General features: G+C 46.8%; 1 long non-coding RNA gene across 7 annotated transcripts in view; it reads right to left on the bottom strand.

Annotated features, from left to right (window-relative positions):
* Nucleotides 1–20,850, bottom strand: part of LOC137542039 (uncharacterized) — a 713,380-nt gene that overhangs the window by 196,683 nt on the left and 495,847 nt on the right. The window contains exon 8 of one of the 7 annotated variants that reach the window (XR_011025336.1): nucleotides 12,057–12,124. The exons of the other annotated variants lie outside the window; for them this stretch is intronic. This is a non-coding gene — a long non-coding RNA (uncharacterized lncRNA). Of the gene's footprint in view, nucleotides 1–12,056; nucleotides 12,125–20,850 lie in introns of those variants that run through there. 7 annotated transcript variants of the gene reach the window in all.

The raw sequence follows: 20,850 nt of genomic DNA, 5'->3' as shown, positions 1-20,850 counted from the left end.
GCGGCTGCCGGCATCGCCAAAGAGTCTAGTAGAACGCAATGTTAATTGCGGTTATACGGTGCTAAAATGGTGAGTTAGGTGCTCCGATACTAGTTGATTGACTCTTAGTAGCAGATCTGCTATAGTTTGACTATCCCATTGGCTATTATTAGCCGATCAAGCTAGTACTTTGGCTACCGTTCAGACAGAATTCTTACCGATAGGCTATTAGTAGCTGAACAACAGTTATTGCTTTGGTACATTGGGTGATGGGTGGTTGAGGGTTAGTGATAGGCATTGGGACGGGTGGGTAGTGTTAGGCATTAGGGGGGGGGTAAGTGTTCGGTATTAGGAAGTGAGGATAGTGTTAAGTGGTTAAAGGGAACCTAAAGTGAAAGTGATATGGAGGCTCCCATATTTATTTCCTTTTAAGCAATACCAGTTGCCTGGATGTCATGCTGATCCTCTGCCTCTAATCCTTTTAGCCACGGACCCTGAACAAGCATGCAGCAGATCAATTGTTTCTGACATTATTGTCAGATCTGACAAGATTAGCTGCATGCTTGTTTCTGGTGTGATTCAGACACTACTGCAGCCAAATAGATCAGCTGGGCTGCAAGGCAATTTGTACTGTTTAAAAGGAAATAAATCTGGCAGCCTCCATATACTCCTAGCTTCAGGTTCCCTTTAAACTATTGTGAATGAACTGATTGGTGGCTTAGCATGATGTGTATGGCCATCTTGCTCAGCACAGAATGCCTTGAATTATGCAGAAACTAGGAACACATTACAGAGGAGACATCTGTAATAAGGTCTGCTTTTGTAAAGTACAATGGAAGGCCAATCTCTATGCTGGGAGGTATATTAGACTGAAGTCTGCAGCCGTGCAAAAGAGATCTCATCTGGCAGGAATAATTCCCTGTACTATACAGTTCCATTGTGCACCATTAGCTAAACATCGTTCATTCATTTCAATCCATTTACCTCTATTGGATACTAATGGGATAAAAATGATGAACAAAGAACACAACTATACTACTATTTACATTGGGCATCTATTATTTTAATATATGCCATATGTAATTGCTATGTAACTTTTCACATGTAACTCCCCGGGAACACAATGCTGGCATCAATTCTGAACCCTCCTTATAGTGCAATGGGAGGGAGGAGGAGGTAATCCAAAATATAAACAAAACAAAAAAATACTGGGGGACACGTGTACCTAGCTAGCCTACATTGGGGGACACGTGTGCCTAGCTAGCCTATACTGGGGGACACGTGTACCTAGCTAGCCTATACTGGGGGACACCTGTACCTAGCTAGCCTATACTGGGTGACACCTGTACCTAGCTAGCCTACATTGGGGGACACCTGTGCCTAGCTAGCCTATACTGGGGGACACGTGTATCTAACTAGCCTATACTGGGTGACACCTGTACCTAGCTAGCCTACATTGGGGGACACCTGTGCCTAGCTAGCCTATACTGGGGGACACGTGTATCTAACTAGCCTATACTGGGTGACACCTGTACCTAGCTAGCCTACATTGGGGGACACCTGTGCCTAGCTAGCCTATACTGGAGGGCACGTGTACCTAGCTAGCCTATACTGAGGGACATGTGTGCCTAGTTAGCCTATACTGGGTGACACCTGTACCTAGTTAGCCTACATTGGGGGAAACCTGTACCTAGCTAGCCTATACTGGGGGACACGTGTGCCTAGCTAGCCTATACTGGGGGACACCTGTACCTTGCTAGCCTATACTGGGGGACCCTTGTACCTTACTAGCCTATACTGGGCAACACCTATACCTAGTTAGCCTATACTGTGTGACACCTGTGCCTAGCTAGCCTATACTGGGGGACACCTGTACCTAGCTAGCCTATACTGGGGGACACGTGTATCTAACTAGCCTATACTGGGTGACACCTGTACCTAGCTAGCCTACATTGGGGGACACCTGTGCCTAGCTAGCCTATACTGGCGGACACGTGTACCTAGCTAGCCTATACTGAGGGACATGTGTGCCTAGTTAGCCTATACTGGGTGACACATGTACCTAGTTAGCCTACATTGGGGGAAACCTGTACCTAGCTAGCCTATACTGGGGGACACGTGTGCCTAGCTAGCCTATACTGGGGGACACCTGTACCTAGCTAGCCTATACTGGGGGATACCTGTACCTTGCTAGCCTATACTGGGGGACCCTTGTACCTTACTAGCCTATACTGGGCAACACCTATACCTAGTTAGCCTATACTGTGTGACACCTGTGCCTAGCTAGCCTATACTGGGGGACACCTGTACCTAGCTAGCCTATACTGGGAGACACCTGTGCCTAGCTAGCCTATACTGGGGGACATGTGTGCCTAGCTAGCCTATACTGGGTGACACCTGTACCTAGTTAGCCTACATTGGGGGACACATGTACCTAGCTAGCCTATACTGGGGGACACGTGTACCTAGCTAGCCTATACTGGGGGGACACGTGTGCCTAGCTAGCCCATACTGGGGGACACCTGTACCTACCTAGCCTATACTGGGGGACACTTGTACCTTGCTAGCCTATACTGGGTGACACCTGTACCTAGCTAGCCTATACTGGGGGATACCTGTACCTTGCTAGCCTATACGGGGGGACCCTTGTACCTTGCTAGCCTATACTGGGCAACACCTGTACCTAGTTAGCTAATACTGTGTGACACCTGTGCCTAGCTAGCCTATACTGGGGGACACCTGTACCTAGCTAGCCTATACTGGGAGACACCTGTGCCTAGCTAGCCTATACTGGGGGACACCTGTACCTACCTCGCCTATACTGGGGACATACAGACCTGGCTACCTACCTACAATAATCTGTGGGGGATTCCAAAGACAGATGGGCACTGCTAGGTGGGTGACACAGGACAAGTTATGTATAAATGCACACAGATTTATACACCGGGAGGGGATGGGTGTGTCAGTGGCGAGGCAATGGACGCGGCCAATTACCAAGCGATTTCATGTTGAAATTTATCAGGAATCAGCCTGCGGAGTATGGGCAGCCAACCGATCTCTCTCTAATCAGATTCGATTAGAGAGATTTGACTCTTGGTGGAATCTGCCCATACATCGCTGGATGTATGGCCACCTTTACATTCTTATTAGTGCAGGTTGAGCAGCTGCAGATTGGAAGTATAAATAATCAGAGATTTTGAGGAGTAATTTTGAAATTTAGTTTAGATGTTATGCTTCAAGATTTTATTAACCACTTCTGTACTAGCAGTCTCTGCCCCCTTAAGGACCAGACACTGCTGGTACGGTAAACCGCCCTCTCCCGACGAATCGCCGCATATACCCACCGCTATCTCCGGTCACAACGCTGCCCCATAGCCGCAGCGCAGGCTCCTCTTTCTGCCGTCTCTATGACGGCAGAGTACTGTCAGCTGAACAGGAGCCGATTTCATTGCCTCCTGACGCGGTCTATCAATGTGAGCCAATATGATTGGCTCTCTGTGATCACGCAGTCAGGCATAGCCGGCCTTTGACCTGAGCGACTGGAGCGGTCGCTCAGGACGCCGGCTTCCAAGGGGGCGCCTATAGCTGGTTGCCTATACTGAGGGCACCTACACCTGGCTACCTATACTGGAGGCACCTACACCTGGCTACCTATACTGAGGGCACCTACACCTGGCTACCTATACTGGGGGCACCTATAGCTGGCTACCTTTACTGAGGGCACCAATACCTGGCTACCTATACTGGAGGCACCTACACCTGGCTACCTATACTGAGGGGACCAACACCTGGCTACCTATACTGGAGGCACCTACACCTCAGGTGTAGGTGCCTCCAGTATAGGTAGCCAGGTGTAACACCTGGCTACCTATACTGGAGGCAGCTACACCTGGCTACCTATACTGTGGGCACCTACACCTGGCTACCTATACTGGGGGCACCTATAGCTGGCTACCTTTACTGAGGGCACCAATACCTGGCTACCTATACTGGAGGCACCTACACCTGGCTACCTATACTGAGGGAACCAACACATGGCTACCTTTACTGGGGGCACCAATACCTGGTTACCTATACTGGAGGCACCTATGCCTGGCTACCTATGGGGGCGCTATGGAGACCGTCAACTGACTACCTATACTGGGGGCACCTATGCTTGGCAACCTACCTATACGGAGTCTGAGGGCATTTTTTTTGGGGGGGGGGGGGGCGCACTGCAGCTATAATGCGTAGTGCAAATTGTCGGTGCTGTGCTATTATTCTAAACGGGGGGGGGGGGGGGGGACTAACTGTCCTACTGATTGTTTTTATTAATATTTCTGAAAGGTTCTAGCCTTCATTTTTAAGTGTATTTAGAATAATGGACTCTTTCCATCCAACTCTTTCCATGGTTATTAATAGTATTTTTCTATTATACATATGTGATGTATCACAGAGATCTGAGCATTTGGCGTGATGTGTCACAACGTCAAAAAGGTTGGGAACCACTGTCCTAGGAGACATCTCTGGAGAAAACGTGAATTGCATATGGGCGTGCGTGTGTGCGCGCATGCGGGAAGAGGATGAAGGGGGGGGGCACAAAAATCAGGTTTCGCTCAGGGCGCTGTGAAACCTAAGGCCGGCCCTGCAGTTAGGAGCCAATGAAAGCGGCTCCTAACCTGCTTACAGAGCTCTGCTGTTTTTTACATGACAGAGCGAGCGAATTGCGGCAGATGCAGAGCGCAAGATTGGCAGTAACGGCAGGGATGCGCAATTCATTTGGCTGTCGAATCTACGTCCACTCAGAGCCGCAGCACCACCTGCAGGATGTAGATTCACACTGCGTTGGTCCGGAACCAGTTAAACTCAAAATGTATACTAGACCCTTGCTTGCCACATTTTCGTAGGGTACAGGAACAAAGGTTATGATAATTCATTGGATCACTTTGTGCACAGAAATCCAGCAGAAATTGAACACCAGGGAGGGTTAAAGTATTAGAGCCAGAGGATCAGCATGACAGCCAGGCAATGTGCATTATTTAAAAGGAAATAAACATGTCAGCCTCCATAGCCTCTCACCTCAGGTTCCCTTTAAAAAAAATCCAGGCTCGCTAGATTGCTTACATTCCAAAACAATAGTCAATCTACCCCAGTGAGCACCTATAGCTGCTTATTTATGCTCTTTGCTCAGAACTCAGATTTACACATCAGATGGTGAGAAATATACGGTTCCTCATTGCGTGCATTTTTCCATTTAGGGAAATAGTGCTTCTATTCTCCACCCTGACATGAGTCATAGTAGACAGCCATTCTCACAGAGGCATAGCCAAGCACACAGAGTGCCTTGCTGATGTGGGGCTGGCTCATCCAGGGTCTATTAATGATAACATGAGGCAGCTATGTGCCTGCCTCACTCTTTATTAACAGCTGTAGAGAATCCTCCCTGTATGGCTGCTGTGTTATCCGCCTGGTAACGGTTCTTTACTATCTGTGATCTTGTCAGACCTCCAGCACCAGCTGCAGCTCTTCGATAAGAACAGTAATATTCTCTAGACATCCCGCCATCCGGCGTGACATCCGCCTCTCGGTACACTAAGCAATCTGCGCTCGCATGCCGATAAAGCCGGGGGTTAAAGGAGTAGCTCGTTTTACTTACAGCAGCGGGGGAAAAAAATCTAAAGGGTCCTATGGATCAAAAGCGTTTACAAAAAATATGGCAGCACTAAGCAGAGCCTTCATTTAATTTCTATGTTTCTGATACTCATACATAATGGCGCCAAGCGCATATTCTTGTAATACAGGTTTGCCATCTGTCACACCCCAAACCAGCCAGCAGAGGGGACTCATGGATGGTCTCTGCCTCATATTACAGTATACAGTAGCTAAATATACATGAGAGAGAGAGAGAGAGAGAGAGAGAGAGAGAGAGAGAGAGAGAGAGGAAGAGAGAGAACCCCATCTCTGGTGAGAGATCACCATGGCTAGTCAGAGGGGAAGCTTTAGGACACAACCAATCAGGTGGGAGTGCTGGCACTAGTCCGGCCAATCACAGCAGCCTGCTGCTTCTTTTGCTAACTGGTGCCAATGGTCTTGAAGGCGGGACCATGGCACTGTCATTGGGCCAATCACTGCACTCGATCAGTAGCAGTGAACTAATCAAATGACTTGTCTGGTGGCAGCACCCCCATCCGATGGTTGCTTGCCAAAGCGTCCCCTCTGAGTGGCCACGGTGATCTCTCCCCAGTGATGGAGTTTTAGCATGGCATGCGTAAATGAGAGACTTATATCGAAACCTCACCTGCTTATGATGTCATAGGGAAGGGCAGCGGTTGCTACCGGTCGAGTAAGGATGGGGATTCAGGGATGCGTGGAGTAGGGTTTGTGCCAGGAAGGCGGGCGGGAGAGCGGAAAGGAGGCAGGTGCCATTTGGCCCAAACTTTTTGTCCAAACGCCGCCCCCTAGATTTTGCCACCTGAATCTCGTGAATCGGGTGGCTTCATGGTAGGTCCGCCCCTGCACATACAAGAACTGTCACCCAGCAGGGATTAGGACTTGATCTCCTTAAAGCCATAGTGCGGGCTGAGGCTGTACAGATGTATAGCAAGCCTCCAGGCTAGCAACACTATCGGTTGGTATGCGGGGGAGGGAGGACCGACAGAGGCGCATAAGGAGCGTCATAGAGTGGGTGGGGTGAGTGAAGACAACGATGGCTTAGGCCAGCACCTGTTCAAGTCGATCAGCCAGAATGATTGCTCAGCAAAGTGCAGAGAGTGATCTGGGGTCGCTGTACACATGCTACATTCTTGGCAGAGGCATCATTCTTATCTTTATCACCCACCTCAAGCGCATGCATCATCCACGATTTAGAAAACAAAAATAGGGACACACACCATACCTATCAATGCAAACAAATTAAAATATACCAGGATGTGCTAAGGATTATAATAACCAAATCTTTAAAACCAAAAAGAAAGCCCCAAACCACACCAGACCAAACTGGAGAATTATACATTACATTTATATTTATTGAATCAAACAAAAAAATAAAAAAAAATGAATTAAAGGTCACCATAGGCGACGGAGGCCGGGGTCAGTCAATATATTCGTATTAAATACAAGAACTCCTCAGACCAACTTCATTAAAAAAAAAAATCATAACACAATAGCAATTCACAGGTTAATCCCACAGATTAAAGGACAACTAAAGCGAGAGGGATATGGAGGCTTCCATATTTAGTTCCTTTTGAGCAATACCAGTTACATGGCTATCCTGCTGGTCCGCTGCCTCTAATACTTTTATCCACAGACCCTGAATAATGACAACCAACACGGGGCACCACAGGGCTGTGTCCTGTCACCATTGTTGTTCTCTCTCTACACGAACAACTGCAGATCCGTGGCAGACTCTGTTAAGGTCATCAAGTTCGCCGATGACACCACCATTGTCGGCCTGGTCACCAAGGATAATATCCAGGAGTACTGTCAGCAGGTAGAGAGTATCTGCCAGTGGTGTAGGGAGAACGGTCTAGTGCTAAACACAGCAAAAACCGTGGAGCTGATCATAGATTTCAGGAAGGCTGCTTCCACCCCTACTCCCATCTTCATCGACGGCATGGAGGTTGCAAGAGCACCATGCGCTCGTCTTCTGGGCACTACCATCTCCAGTGACCTGAGCTGGGGAGCCAACATCACTGCTATCCAGCGGAAAGCCCAGCAGAGACTTTACTTCCTACGCCAACTCAGGAAATTTGGCATGGCCCAGGAGATCCTAACAAACTTCTACTCAGCCACCATTGAATCGATTCTCTGCTCTTCAATCTTGGTCTGGCATGCTGGCGCCACAGACAGCGACAAGTACAAACTACTAAGGGTCATCAAGGTAGCGGAGAGGATCATTGGGAGAACCCTCCCCTCACTTGCCACACTTCACAACACAAGGCTGCGATCTAGAGCACTGAGGATTGCAAACGACCTTTCCCACCCAGGCAACTGCTACTTCAATCTGCTCCCATTGGGCCGGAGGCTTCGGGCCATCTCAACAAAGACCGCTAGACACATGAACTCATTTTTCCCCTTGGCTGTCAGGCTCCTAAATTCCCTCCAAATACTTCCATCTGCTCTCCCACCTCCCTCAACGAGCCACGGTCTGAGCTGTGACTCTGCAAATCAATGTGTCCATGCCACAGGACTAATTGACTCTATGTAAGTCTGGTCCTGTAGTTATCCTGTGTGCGGACAGGAACCACAGGATGAACTGCTATGTCCTGTTATGTTATGTACGAACTATGTAGACGATTATGCTGCTCCCCTGCTTGAAGTCTTTTGCATGCTTGTGAACCTATTATATATGTCTTCTTCTTGAGCTATGTATTCTGCCAAATCCAATTCCGGGCATAACCCTGTTATGCTTGGCGAAATAAATGATTCTGATTCTGATTCTGAATAAGCATGCAGCATATCAGGTATTTCTGACATTATTGTCAGATCTGACAAGATTAGCTGCATGCTGGTTTCTGGTGTTAATCTTTTACACTTCTGCAGCCAAATAGATCAGCAAGATAGCCAGGCAACTGGTATTGCTTAAAAAGAACTAACTATGGCAGCCTCCATATACCCCACTACAGTTGTCCTTTAATTTGTAATTCAAATTCTGACCACAGGGTGATGTATAATCAATTGAGTACAACAATCCAATAAAGTTACAGGTGCAAAATGGAGTGCAAAGCCGCACATTATTGCAATAAATAATCCATAAGGGTGCACATACACATGCAATTTTAATTGGCCAGTCACTGGCCAATTTTTACACCTCCATGTAGCAGAAGGACCAACAGATTTTTAATTCTATGAACTGATTGCGTAGGTAAGCTCTCAAAGTACAGGAAGTGGTAGAATGGATTGATGGAAGCTAGATTGCTACATTATCGGCAGAGATAATCGAACAGTGTGCACAAGCCGTTAGTGACAAATCTATGGGCTCTGTAAAAGTGTTGTGCAAGATGTCAGTGCTATGTAAAAACATAATAATAATAGTGTATCTTCTTTGTATATACACGTCTTTAATAAAAATGCAATTGAAAAAGGGAATTCAAAAATATAAATTTTAAAAGTTTTTAAAGGCAACTAAAAAAACAATGCAGTAACTGCAAAGGATGGAAGATAAGCCAATACAATGGCTCAGGCCTGGGGCCCACTAGCAGCTCTTTTCCAAGCACTTGTGATTTAAAAAAAATCAAAAAAAATCACCCATAGCATTACATTAGCAAGAGCTTTTTTAAATCACATCACTCAAGTGGGATCACACACATAGCATTACATTATCAAGAGCTTTTCAAATCACAAGCGCTTAGACAGGGGCATAGCAATAGGGGTTGCAGAGGTTGCGACCACATCGGGGCCCTTGGGCCAGAGGGGCCTTCCCTCAACTACAGTATTAGCTCTCTATTGGTCCTGTGCTCAAAATAATCGCTTCTATAGATACTTTGAATTGTGGTAATCATTAATAAACTGCTCCTCATTCCTTTCTTGCACCTCTGACACTGTAGTTGCCATTGGCAGGTTTTGGTGCGCCGTATCAATTGTTATGTATAGAGTGCTTGGGGGGTCCCAATGTAAAACTTGCATTGGGGCCCACAGCTCCTTAGCTACGCCACTGCACTTAGAAAAGGTTTAGAAATGCGATGCTAGTGGGTTCCAGGCCTTATGGATAATCCCAACAGGCAGCATTCCATCATTTGACTACTTTAAGCCAAGTTCACACAAACATATACTACTTCTCCCAAATTGGCTTTAAAATCGGGCCAATCAAAAACAAGCCCGATTTACTTTATTGGACTGATTTCCAGCTGCACGCAGTTTGCATCAAAATTAACATGCAGTCTAGAATTATTAGCATATGATTACTATCTGTGCATGTGACCTGTGCAGTGCAACTCTCCTCCTGTTCTCCAGTGGATATAAATAGACTACAACAGGCTTTCTCGACCAGGGTTCCTTGAGTACTCTGCAGGGGTTCCTTGGCAATTTTCCCCATCGTGTGGGAAGTATGATTGCGCACATTATAATAGGGGGTACTGTAAAAATTAGCACTAAATTGGGGGTCAGAATAATAATGAGCACAATAATAAAAAAGCTCTAGGATAAGGTTACAGTATAATAAGGGGCAGTGTAATAGGGGGTCGTAAAATAAACAACCTCACCGACTTTTAAAGACCATGCCTCTTGCAAAATAAATGCAGGGGTTCCTCGATTGTTTGCAGGGTTCCTCTGGGTATCAGCCTGGAACGCTGCGTCGCCGTCACGTGCCTCTACTGCGCCTCCAATGATTGGGGGCGCAGAAGAGGCACGTGATGGCGACGCAGCGTTCCAGGCTGATACGCGGAAGTAACGTGAGTATTCTCCACGCCAGCCTGCTCGCTGCCCACTGCCCCCGGCCCGCATTTTTGGGGGAGAAGAGAGGCAGAAGGAGGGGACCCAGGTGAGGGAGGGGGGGATATTTCCCCCCTCCCCGCCGCTATCCCTGCTGTCACCCCTCCTCCTAGCGCTGCTCTTCCCCTCCTTTGTCAGGTGTAGGGGGGTCGTGGCGACACCCCCCTGGCTGTCTGGCACCGGGTGCGCCACGCCCCCTGCGCCCTTAGGTAGGAACGCTACTGCCTCTGGGATAAAAAGGTTGAGAAAGGCTGGACTACAGTGTCTGAAAACTAGAGGTGAAGCTAAAAGACACGGGGCCCTTATTCAATTCACTTTTTTGCCTGAGTATTCTCCTAGGTGATATCTTCACCTTATCAATAAAATGCCCTATAGGGCCTGTTTCCACTACATGCAGATTGGATGCAGAAAAACTGACTCCAATCAATGCCTATGGGAAAATCTGCATCAGAAAAATTGCGTTTAGTGGAAACAGGCCCATAGGCATTCATTGGAGTCAGTTTTTCTGCATCCATTCTGCATCAATTCTGCATGTAGTGGAAACAGGCCCTTAAAGCGGTCTAAAACCCTGACATAATATTCAATAAAAACAGGCTTTCCTACTTTTTATATGCCATACGGTTATCATATTTGCTTTTGTGCATAAGTATTATTATTCATTTAGAAATGACACGTTCCCAAAGTACATTTGTGTTGCTCTAAGGCCTGGTGCACACCAAAAACCGCTAGCAGATCCGCAAAATGCTAGCAGATTTTGAAACGCTTTTTCTTATTTTTATGTAGCGTTTCACCTAGCATTTTGCGGTTTTGTGAAGCGTTTTTGGTGTAGTAGATTTCATGTATTGTTACAGTAAAGCTGTTACTGAACAGCTACTGTAACAAAAACGCCTGGCAAACCGCTCTGAAGTGCCGTTTTTCCTATACTTAACATTGAGGCAGAAACGCACCCGCAATCCAAAATCTGCAGCAGCCCGGGAGTATGCGTTTCTGCAAAACGCCTCCCGCTCTGGTGTGCACCAGCCCATTGAAATACATTACCCTAGCAGATCCGCACCCGCAAGCGGATCGCAAACCGCAGCCGAACCTCTCTGGTGTGCACTAGGCCTGAGAGCTTCCTTTGCATTTTATACATAACTGGTTTTATTCATCTTGTATTGAGGCAGAAATGCTTTCTGAGTGTCTGTCTGTGTTCAGGAGCTTCTGCAAAGTCAGAGAAGTGCTTACTTAATTGTATCAAGTGAGTTATGTAAACAAGATAACATTATCTCCAGTTCTGATGCGTTCAGCTTTCCCGGCAGGGAACTTGCATGCGCCGTACTGTCACGCCGGCCGCCGTGATGACGCAAGGCGGCCGGCGTGGTGACGTCAGCCACGTCAGCCACGTCATACGCGGAAGAAGGAGCCCGACACTCAGTCAAGTGTCGCCGGAGCGGGGCCTAGGAGAGGAGCAAGGACGCTGTCGTGAGACCTCCTGACCAGCACTGGGCTGCAGAAAGCCCCGGGTGAGTACTATTTTCCTTTTTAACTTGAGCTCGGAGTCCCTTTAAACCTCCAGGAAGCAAGAAAATACTTGGCAGTACATCTCATCTACTCTTTGGTGGTGTTGGTGTTCTTATACACCACATTTCAGCACCACAGCAAGTGGACAGAGTCACAGGGAAATCACTTACTTCTGTATCCTGGTGTGACTCCAATACTTTCTCAGTACAAGCTTTGGTACTTTTTCAGTTGCAGAGTGCTGAAAAGTTATTTGAAAGAGAAAATTAAAAATATCGCCTAGGAGATAACTTAGGAGAAAAGGTGAATTGAATAATGAGCGAGTTTCTCAGAAAATTGAAACACTTGGTCAGCATGTACTAAAATTGTACAATGATAACTATTTCATTTAAATCAAACCTACTGTATATATGGCTGACAAGATGGAAGCCCTGGCACATACAGTAGCACAGCACCAGAGCTGGATTAAGACCATACAGGGCCCTCCCCCCAAAAAAATAATTATTGAAAAGAGGTCTACCCATCATACAGTAGCTCACAGAACTGAGTGCACAGCTCACATTTTTGTAAATATTTTATTATATCTTTTCATGGGACAACACGCTCTGACATCATCAGGACAGTTCTACACCTGCACAGTACAGTCCTGATGATGTCAGCGTGACCATGTGAGCCGCACATTGGAGCACAGAAGAAGCCGACCGGCGAGGTTGGCTTCTGCAGCGGAGGAGACCGGGAGCCACCGGAGCTGCGGCAAGGGCACAGGACGGCTGCCAGGGGCTGGAGGAAACCCCAGGTAAGTGGATTTTTATTTTTTTATTTAGCCAGGACATATCCTTTAACCACCCTGGCGTTCTGATTAAATCGCCAGGGTGGCTGCGGGAGGGTTTTTTTTAAATAAAAAAAAAACTATTTCATGCAGCCAACTGAAAGTTGGCTGCATGAAAGCCCACTAGAGGGCGCTCCGGAGGCGATCTTCCGATCGCCTCCGGCGCCCAGAATAAACAAGGAAGGCCGCAATGAGCGGCCTTCCTTGTTTTGCTTATATCGTCGCCATAGCGACGAGCGGAGTGACGTCATCGACGTCAGCCGACGTCCTGACGTCAGCCGCCTCCGATCCAGCCCTTAGCGCTGGCCGGAACTTTTTGTTCCGGCTACGCTGGGCTCAGGCGGCTGGGGGACCCTCTTTCGCCGCTGCTCGCGGCGAATCGCCGCAGAGCGGCGGCGATCAGGCAGCACACGCGGCTGGCAAAGTGCCGGCTGCGTGTGCTGCTTTTTATTTCATTAAAATCGGCCCAGCAGGGCCTGAGCGGCAGCCGCTGGCGGTGTTGGACGAGCTGAGCTCGTCCAAACCGCTCAGCTGGTTAAGGGGAAAAATCCCTGTCCCTCAGAGGAGCTCACAATCTAATCCCTACCAGAGTCCTATGTCTATGTATGTATTGTGTAGTGTTGTCTAGGGTCAATTTAGGGGGAGCCAATTAACTTATCTGTATGTTTTTGGGATGTGGGAGGAAGCTGGAGTGCCCGGAGGAAACCCACGCAGGCACAGGGAGAACATACAAACTCCTTGCAGAGGTTGACCTGGTTGGAATTTGAACCAGGGACCCAGCGCTGCAAGGCAAGAGCGCTAATCACTACGCCACTGTGCTGCCCAATGATCAAAGTCGATGTGTGTATAGCCAGCTTTAGAATTTTTTTTTTGCCAACTTGGGTGATAAAATTAGGGCTAAGTCCAGCAATGGATCAGAACCGACTGCGAACATCACAAACAGAACTCTTAAGGTGCGTACACACATGCGACTATAGTCGTTTGTAACGATCGTTCCCCGATCTTTACCAACGACGATCGTTACAAAAAACGAACCACCGACTATTAAGTCTAACGACGAACGAGCCAAATCGCTACAAAAGAAAGTTCTGTCTCGGCGGATTTTAACCAACGACGATCGTTTGCAAAAGTAGTACATCGTTGGAAACGATCGTTTGTACCAGGCTGGACATGCGCATTTCACTTTTTCTCCAGGGAACTTTACAATTTTATGCGCAGGCGCATTAAGTGCTTTTACGTGGTGTAACGTTCGTTCTAACGATGTGATCGTTACATACTTTTTAGAACTAACTTTACTCCGGTCGTTCTTTCGTCAATTAAAAGATCGTTCGTCGTTAACAACGAACGATCGTTGTCGCATGTGTGTACGTAGCAATAGGCTTTTGAGCAGATTGTCAAAATGGTGTTGCTATTATGGAAGAACTATACTATAGACAATAGATGTATTTGTCGGGCACACTTCTGTCGTTCCTTGCTAGCGAGCTACTCCTGTGTAGGGGATGCGCATTCCGATTCCGTGGATTTGAAATTCTGTCATTTTAGCCCAATCACAGAACTTGGAAGCATTAGACCAATCAGAGAAAGCAGAATTGTTCTGCAAAAATCGGATCACTGCGGTAATTTTACACGAATCACAAGACTGATTTTACGTTATTCTGATTTTTTGTTTTTGATTTTTTGCATCCTCTGATGCAAAAAATTACTAGTAAAATACTCCTCAGAAATCGGAATAATGGAAATTAGCCTCGGCGGTAATAGGAATTTTCCACGATTCGGAAATGGGCATTTCTGACGATCCCTACTCCCGCATGGAGAGATCATGGACACATTGCAGTCTCCACAAACCTCTCGCTTCAGATTCCTTTAGGCTGGTTTTACATTGGAAACCAGCGCCCAACGCACCGCACCATTGAAAAAAGGCCTTCAGGGAACACTGCACTATTGCGCGGTGTTCCCTGTCTGGCCACCGGCCAAGCAGGAAGTGAGGCGCACTTCCTGCTTGTCACCGCCACTGCCACTTCCTGCTGGCCTCCAGCCAAGTAGGAAGTGACACACACTTGCCATCACTTTCTGCTTTGAGTATGCGGAAGTGTATTGTTTAAATACGTTTCCATGCATGTGTGCCGCGACAGTAATTTTTTTGAAATCCACGCTTCGCCATAGACTAACATGACTTCTGGGATGGCGTAGATCACTGCAAGTTGATGCTTCGCCGCAGAACGTTGTTCTTTATCTGCATCAGGGATGCAGCAAAAACGTCACTTCTGTCGCGTCGCGCCGTAACATTGCAGTATGAATGTCTCCATAGACGTTCATTGCACGTCGGTGGGGTGTGGTAAAAATACTGCACCGCCTCAGTGTGAAAAGGCCCTTAAAGTACCCCTGAACTGAGAGGGATATGGATGCTGCGATATTTATTTCCTTTTAAACAATACCATTTGCCTGGCAGCCCTGCTAATCTATGTGGCTGTAGTAGTGTCTGAATCACACACCTTAATGTGAACCCGAGGTGAGTTTGATATGGAGGCCACCATCATACTTCCAACTTTTTGAGATGAGAAAGAGGGACACTTAAGCCACGCCCCTGCCACACCCCTGATCATGCCCCTGTCACACCCCTAGTCACGCATACCATAAAGATTTCATAAGAAAGATATGTTGTTTTATAATTCAAACCACACTGGTCCTTTCTATCCTGGTTCATTTTCCTTCATATTACCATTTTAAAACTAGTAATATCAATTTAAACGATGGGAATACATTTTAGAGAGTCAAACACATTTTTTAGTAGAGAAATATATATTTTTACATAGAAAGAGGGACAAAGTCCTGAAAGATGGACAAAGTCCTGAAAGAGGGACAAATTAGGAGAACAGAGGGACAGGGCTCCAAAAGAGGGACTGTCCCTCCAAAAGAGGGACATTTGGGAGCTATGGCTGCCATATTTATTTCCTTTTAAACAATACTAGTTGCCTGACAGTCCTGCTGATCTATTTGGCTGCAGTAGTGAACTGAATTACACCAGAAACAAGCATGTAGCTAATCTTGTCAGTTCTGACAACAATGTCCGAAACCCCTGACCTGCTGTATGCTTGTTCAGGGTCTATGGTGGAAAGTATTAAAGGCAGAGGACCAACAGGGCAGCCAGGCAGCTGGTATTGCTTAAAAGGAAATAAATATGGCAGCATCCATATTATTCTCACCTCAGGTTCCCTTTAACAAGCTTTAGCTAATCCAGTGAGACTTTGGGTCCTGTTCATAGTGCTCAGTTGTGTTGCAGAATAATGCCACCTCACTGCCCATACAATTCTATGGGGCTGTTCACACAGTGCTGTGGTGTAACAATTTGTGTTATTCTAACTCGCTGCATGCAGGCTTCGTATTAAAATCTCCATTGCAGATTGCACTCATTATAACAAATCATAAGGCATGCGACAATACAACTGACCACTGTGAACCTAGCTTCAGTCAAACATCTGATCTGCATGCTGGTTCAGGGTCTATGGCTAAAAGTATTAGAGGATCAGCAGGACAGCCAGGCAATGTGCATTGTTAAAAATGAAATAAATATAGAAGCCTTCATATCCCTCTCAATTCAATTATGGTATTGTATAAAATAAAAGAAATCCAGTCAATAACTGAGAGCTTGCAGGAGGTGGAGAGTGCCAGTTACTGCCAGGGAACTTGGTTAAATCCACAACCTTCTTAGGAGATATACGACACCAAAAACTTAAAGCATCACTCTACTGCTATCATTAAAAAAAATCTATTGCATATGTTATCAATTCCCAAACCTTTCTGCTACGATTTTATAGAATTATGCTTTCTAGCAACCATGGTGGCCAGATTAGTATGCGGTAAGCCCCATTTGGCATCTGGCCAAGCAGGAAGTGATGCTCACTTCCTGTTGGCCAATCAAAGAAGTACATGGAAGTGTATTGCTAAAATACGCTTCCGCGCATGTGCGACATAAAAAAACTGTGGCAGGTTTAAAACTACTTGCTGACCGCTCCACGCAGAGCGTGAACGCGGCGGCAGCCCCAGGACCGCTCTATGCCAATTGGCTCCGCCTTTAGTCTTACAGTGGCGATCGCCGCTCGGAGACTGTTAGATGGCGAAGCAGCTGTCTAATTAGGCTGTACAGCGCTGCGATCTTAGGCAGTGCTGTACTGGGGACAGTCGTGTGACACGGCTGTCCCCTCTGAAGTGCAGGAAGTGATCAGCTGATTACGGGGATTGGCTGGCGGGGGGAGGAAGGGCTGGCTAGGGAAAAAAATGTTAAAGAAATAGTCACATTTTTAATAAAAGAAATATTTACAAAAACATAAATAAACAACGCAGAAGGGATCAGACCTCCACTAACAGAGAGCTCTGGTGGGGAGAAAAGGGGGGAATCACTTATGTGCTGAGTTGTGTGGCCCTGCAGCGAGGCCTTAAAGAGAACAAGAGATGAAGTAAAGTAAAGCTTTTATACATACCTGAGGCTTCCTCCAGCCCCATACGCATGGATCGTTCCCACGCCGCAGTCCTCCGCTGCCTGTATCCGCCGGTACAGGGTCCCGTAGTTTCGCAGCCGCGTGCGTAAGGGTATGGAGGGAGCCCCTGTGCATGCGGACAATTGGCCGCGTACGCTGGAAGTGACTGCACCCGGTACCGCCCATAGAGGAAGCGGAGGATGGTGGCGTGGGAGCAATCCGGGCTTATGGGGCTGGAGGAAGCCCCAGGTATGTATGAAATCTTTTTTCATTTTTCCTCTCTGGCCGTCTCTGGTTCCCTTTAAAGCTGCAGTGGCCTATTTACAGAAAAATGGCCTGGTCTTTAGGGGGTTTTAACATTGCGGTCCTCGAATGGTTAAATATACATGCATTGCCATAGAGTTACATGCCCTCCAGTCCAATGCAGATCACTGCAGGTCGCCACATGGCAACGTAGGTATGGGCGCGCGTTAGATAGGGCACTTTGGGCCCAGCATACTGCAACTAAGGTAGTGTGAACTACCCCGTAGACTTACATCAGGCTGCGGTTCCAGCAGAGCTAGACAAAGCAAAGGAAAGAGCTCTGAAGCTTCAGAAACATTTAGGCCTTGTTCACATTGCGTTCGGCTCGCGTGTCAGTCTGCAGTGGGCTTTTTTTCCTGCGTTTTTTTAAGTTTTCTCCGTCGATTTTCTGCGCGTTCGCTCATTTTTGTTTTTGTAAGCAGTTTTGCAGAGCGCTTCCGTCTTTTGATCCGGAAAAAATAAATACAATGTATTTTTTTTAAAAATGCTCACACAATCATTTGGCAAAACGATTTTGTGAGCGTTTTGCGTTTTTCCTATACCTTCCATTGAGGCAAATCACCTTAAAAATGGCCCAAGCACCGTTTTTCAAAGCGGATCGCAAACAAACCGCTCTAATATGAATTCTCTCAGAGAATCATTGCACAAGTGCTTTCAGGGCAATTTTAAAAAAACCGCCTGCAGTTAAAAGTTTACAAAAACACCTATAATGTGATCAAGGCCTTACCAAGACATTTGCTATGCATATAGATGTTAGAGGAAATAACACTTTTTTTTATTATTATTATTATTATTTTTTGTTCTGCAAAATGGGAGTTAAAATGTAAAGATTAAAGGCAGCCATACGCTGGTCGATTGCCACCAGACTGACCAGCAGATAGATCCCTCTGTGATTGAATCTGATCAAAGAGGGATCTATTGGCTGCCTACACTGCAAACAGATTTTGATTCGATTTCACTATGAAACCGATTCACAATCTGTGGAGCTGCCACTGCCCCCTGCATACATTACCTGATCCGGCCGGCGCGAGTCCCCTGCTCTCCGCTGTCTCTTCTCCGCTCTGGGCTTCAGCTTCACTCTACTTCTTATCGGGGGAAGATTAAACAGTAGAGGGCGCTCTACTGTTTAAACTTCCCCCAACAGTAAGTAAGTGAACCCAGTCGGAGCCGGGACCGCGGGGACATGCGCCGGCGAAACAGGAAATGTATTGCCGCTAGCGTCAGTCTGCGCCGCTATTGACGTACTCCCAACCTGCCGACGATCAAGCGAAATTTTCCGCGCGGACAGATTGACAGGATCGATCGATTTTGGTCGGAAATCGGTCGGTCAGCATTTGCGCATGGATTTCACAGAAGATTCGATCACAGTGATCGAATCTGCTGTCTATCAGCGGGAAATCTAAGTAAGTGTATGGGCACCTTAAGTCAAAACAGCCATGAGACGGCTATTCCAGAGCTACATTCATTTTACAGCAGAGAGATTGTTGTAATGGCGGCTTCTCTTTGAATTCCAGCAGTGGTTTATTTTTATCTGTATAATGTTTATCTCATTGTTACGCTCGCTTCCATCTGCTCATTACACCATTATTGTAAATCATATCACAAGTAAACAATCAGCCCAGTTTGTCCCTCGGCGGGTCACAGTTGTCTGGCCTCTTCCTTTTTTTATGGCGCATAATTTCATTCTCCCTGCGCTTTGCTGCCTTCACCTCTTGTATCCTTTCCAGCAAATGTCTTCTGTAGCTGATGCTGCTGCCAATGTTATAATCTGTTCTCTGCTCAGAACAGGCCTCCTTCTACAAGCTGGTGACACGCACACACATCTGTCCCCATTCAGTTCCTGCAGCCTGTGCCAGGATCCGCTACCTGACTCGTTCCGTTCCGCTGTCCCCAAACACACCACTTCCAAAGCAGATCCTCGGCTTTATGCTTTCATTTAGAAGCAAGTCTCGGTCTCTCTACTAGTGGCGGTGCTACACTGGGGCACTGCCCCCCTCCGGGAATCACTGTGCCCCCCCCCCCCCCCTCCTGCCGCCCAGTGACATACAGTAAACAGTTTCCGAGCTACAGCAGTATATAATTTGTAAAACAAAATAATCCTGATTTAAAATTTCCTGTCTGTAAAATACAAGCTCTAATCTCCAGCAATGCTTAGCTACTAAGATAAGGAATTATTAAGATAAGGGTTTACATACACAGCCTTTCTCTCCCTCCTCCCTCTTCCCCCTCCCCTGCTTGTTGTGAGATACAGGCTGGGGGGGGGGGGGGGGGTGGAATGATTTGTCTGTGATCTGTTCACACAGGAGCAGATTGCTAGCAAGCAAAGAGTAAAACATGCCAGAAAACTAGCCAAGTACATCTGTAGGTAACGTTTCTTCAAGAATAGCACCATCATTTGGACAATCTGCTCTGCTCAAAAGCCTCTAAGGTCTGTTTGTGATGTTTATATTTGGTTTGTATCATTGCTGAATGAGTTATCCCTAATTTTATCACCTGAGTTAGGCTAAAATATCTAAAGCTCTCCACATAAACATTAATTTTGTTTACTGAAATGGGACCCACAAGCCAGCCATTGTGCCCTCTTTGTACAGACCCAAAAAATTGAAGCTGGAGCTGCCTCTGCCTTTACTGGAGGCAAATCCCTCTTTTCTTTTCAGGTGTCCCCCTTTTTTTAGCCTGATGTACAAATCTGTATAAGCAAATGTACTTACCTACTAAAAAGGTGTTTATATTGTGCTGAATGTGAAGTCCAATCTTTAGGCCCCTTTCACACTGGGGTGGTGCGGTGCGCCAAATTGACACGCTGCTACCGCACTCCAATGAAAACCTATGGGGAAAAACACATTACCTACATAGCAGTGCACCGGAAGTCCTCAATCTGCCGCACTTTACTAACTACTTTACTGCGCGTACTTGCGTTGCTCTGCGTTGGACCGGAAGTCATGTAAGTCTATGGAGACGTGTGTAAGTGTAAACACCTGCCGCAGGTTTTACGCGTCGCACATGCGCGGAAGTGTATTTTTTGCAATACACTTCCGCGCACGTGGTCGCTTGGCCAGCAGGAAGTAAGCGTCACTTCCTACTTGCCTAATGCCACACAGGGAATACCACTGAGTAATGTGGTATTCCCAGAAGGCTTGTTTTTGGTGGTGCAGTGGGCGTGCTGCACCACTCCGCTGACGCCAGTTTACAGTGTGAAACCAGCCTGAAACTACTGCCTGCCCTATCTCCAAATACTAACAAAGGAAGTCGGAAGAAAGTAATGGAAGAAAGGACATGTGTTTTATGAACAAATATACATTTTGCTAATAAATTCTTCATTGCATGAAGGAGTGACTAGATGAGTGACAAAGGCAACAC

This window comes from Hyperolius riggenbachi, chromosome 12 (assembly GCF_040937935.1).
Source record: "Hyperolius riggenbachi isolate aHypRig1 chromosome 12, aHypRig1.pri, whole genome shotgun sequence".
Taxonomy (NCBI): Eukaryota; Metazoa; Chordata; class Amphibia; order Anura; family Hyperoliidae; genus Hyperolius; species Hyperolius riggenbachi.
Note: the sequence above shows the minus strand (reverse complement) of the source record. Positions and strands in the feature narration are given on the sequence as shown.